Consider the following 2,794-nt stretch of genomic DNA (forward strand, 5'->3'; position numbering starts at 1 on the left):
AATTCACCCACGGCCATGTCGCACGGTCGTGGAAACTTATCGACCCCTGTGTTCGGGAAAAATTTTGTCCTATTTTCACACGGTCGTATCTCACTGTCGTGTTGCCTTCCGTGGTATGGGCATGGCCTAAAGCATGCCCGTGTGCCTGGCCGTATGGTTCTGGAAAACTGTGTTCAGTGAATCAGTTAGTGAATTAAATGTTAAAAACTAAAATTTAAAGAAGTTAACACCGTTAGTGCTCGGGTTGCCTCCCGAGAAGTACTTATTTATAGTCTAAGCTCGACTTACCTCTCTGTTGCGTGGTCATGGGGGTCCGAGGAGTTTACACTCCTCATCCCTGCTATCAATTTTATCAAAATAAGGTTTTAGACGAGTATTATTTACCTTGAACGTACAGAATTTGGGATGAATTACCTCGACTATGCTGTATGGGAAAATGCTAAGTACCGTAAGAGGGATCTCTCCATTAGGTTCAAAGGTGGCAATCCGAGGGTCTGCTACATCTAATAGTACTTGGTCTCCAACCTTAAGTTGATTTGGTGAAATATTGAGCTCGTCACGGCGTGGTTTCAGTTTATCGTGTGATCTTGGTTTCTATGTCCACCACTCATCTAGTTCCTCAACCTGTAGCCTTCATTCTTCATATATGGGCCCTTTGTCGTTACTTGAACATGGCTCAGGTGTGTTCTTTGAACGTGTTTCCTACAAAGAAGGTTTCACTACATGATCAGTATTAGTAGTATGATTTATACAATCACCCTCGATATTTGATATGTTACTTGAATTACGAGCTTGAAAAGTGATTGTTTCCTCACCCACACGAAGTGTGAGTTCACCTGTACCAACATCAATTATAGTTCTAGTAGTTGCTAAAAAGGGTCTTTCTAAAATTAAAGGCACGTCACTATCCTTTTCTATGTCTAGAACAACAAAATCAACTAGGAATATGAATTTATCAATTTTAACGAGTACATCTTCAATAATACCCCTAGGAAATCTGATTGTTCTGTATGCTAACTGAATGTTCATCCTAGTTTGTTTGGGTTTCCCAAGACCTAGTTGTTTAAACATTTTATAATGCATGAAATTAATACTAACCCCTAAATCAGCCAAAGCATTATTAACATCTAAGCTACCAATTAAACAAGGAATCGTAAAACTCCCTGGATCTTTTAATTTGTTGGTCAGCTTATTCTGTAGTATGGAAGAGCAAACTGCATTTAACTCCACATGCGACGCCTCATCCAACTTTCGCTTGTTTGTTAAAAGCTCCTTTTAAGAATTTGACTGCGTTTGGCATCTGCGAAAGAGCTTCAATAAACGGTAAGTTAATATGTAATTTTTTAGTAATTTAAGGAATTTACTGAATTATTCGTCTGTGTGGTCTTTCCTTGTCACATTGGGGTATGGCACATGAGGTTCATACTCTTTACTTACCGGTGTTTGTTCACTATGGTTTACCTCACCTTTGCTTTTACTTACCATAATTCCTTGCCTCAGTTCTGGTTCAGGTTCGACTAACCCTTCCTCATCTGGAATGGTAATTGTATTGAGCTGTTCCCTTGGGTTAGATTTAGTGTTACTTGGAAAGCTACCTTGTGGTTGTTCAGAAATCAATTTGGCGAGTTGGCATATCTGAGTTTCGAGCCCTTGGATCGACGCTTGTTGATTCTTAAGTACTGTTTCGGTATTCTGAAAGTGAGTTTCTGACACTGAGATAAACTTTGTTAGCATCTCCTCAAGGCTCGGCTTCTTTTCCTGTTGGTAAGGTGGTTGTTGAAAACCCGGAAGATGTTGTGGCCTTTGATTCCCTTGACCACCCTACGAGAAGTTGGGATGGTTCCTCCAACCTGCATTATATGTGTTACTATATGGGTTATTTTGAGATGTAGAATTACTATTACCTATATATTGAACTTGTTCCTCCTCGGTGCTAGGGGTGAAGGGTTGATATTCTGTATATGCTTCTCCTCCATTTGAATCACACCTCATCACTAGATGTACTTGAGTAGAACCACACAATCCGTCAATCTTTTTATTTAAGAGTTCTACCTGGTTAGATAGCATAGTAACCACATCGAGGTTGAAAACACCGGCTGCTTTCGTCGGCTTTGTTCTCATGACTTGCCACTGATAGTTATTCAGTTACATCTCTTCAATAAATTCGTAAGCCACTTCAATTGTTTTGTTATTGATAGTCCCACCAGTAGCTGCATCGATAAGTTGCCTTGTTGAGGGCTTCAAGCCGTTGTAAAACATTTGAACCTGCAACCATAAAGGTAACCCATGGTAAGGGCACCTTCTCAATAGGTCTTTGTATCTCTCCCATGCACTAGAGAGTGTCTCTAGATCCATCTGTACAAAAGAAGAGATATCGTTCCTCAATTTAGTTGTTTCAGCCGGTGGAAAATATTTAAGTAAAAAAATTTCAGTCATTTGTTCCCAAATAGTGATTGACCCTCATGGTAACGAGTTCAACCACTGCTTAGCTTTGTTCCTCGATGAAAAGGGAAACAACTGAAGGCGAATGGCATCATAAAAATGCCATTTATTTTAAAAGTATCGCAAAACTCTAGGAAATTTGCCAAATCAGCGTTTGGGTCTTCGTCCTGCAAACCGTCAAGCTGAACAAACTGTTGGATCATTTGAATTGTGTTAGGTTTCAGTTCAAAATTATTTGCAGCAACAGTAGGCCTAACTATACTTGACTCAGTTCCTGTTAAAGTAGGTTTAGCATAATCATACATAGTGCGTGGAGCAGGATTCTAATTTACTGGATCAGCAGCTATCACAG

General features: G+C 39.8%; 1 non-coding gene across 1 annotated transcript; it reads left to right on the forward strand.

The window, feature by feature from the left end:
- The first annotated feature begins 2,281 nt into the window (after positions 1–2,281).
- On the forward strand, positions 2,282–2,388 carry LOC121228746 (small nucleolar RNA R71). The gene has a single exon (XR_005926321.1). It is a non-coding gene; the product is annotated as a small nucleolar RNA R71 (small nucleolar RNA).
- Positions 2,389–2,794: the final 406 nt, after the last annotated feature.

Source organism: Gossypium hirsutum, chromosome A04 (genome assembly GCF_007990345.1).
Source record: "Gossypium hirsutum isolate 1008001.06 chromosome A04, Gossypium_hirsutum_v2.1, whole genome shotgun sequence".
Lineage (NCBI taxonomy): Eukaryota > Viridiplantae > Streptophyta > Magnoliopsida > Malvales > Malvaceae > Gossypium > Gossypium hirsutum.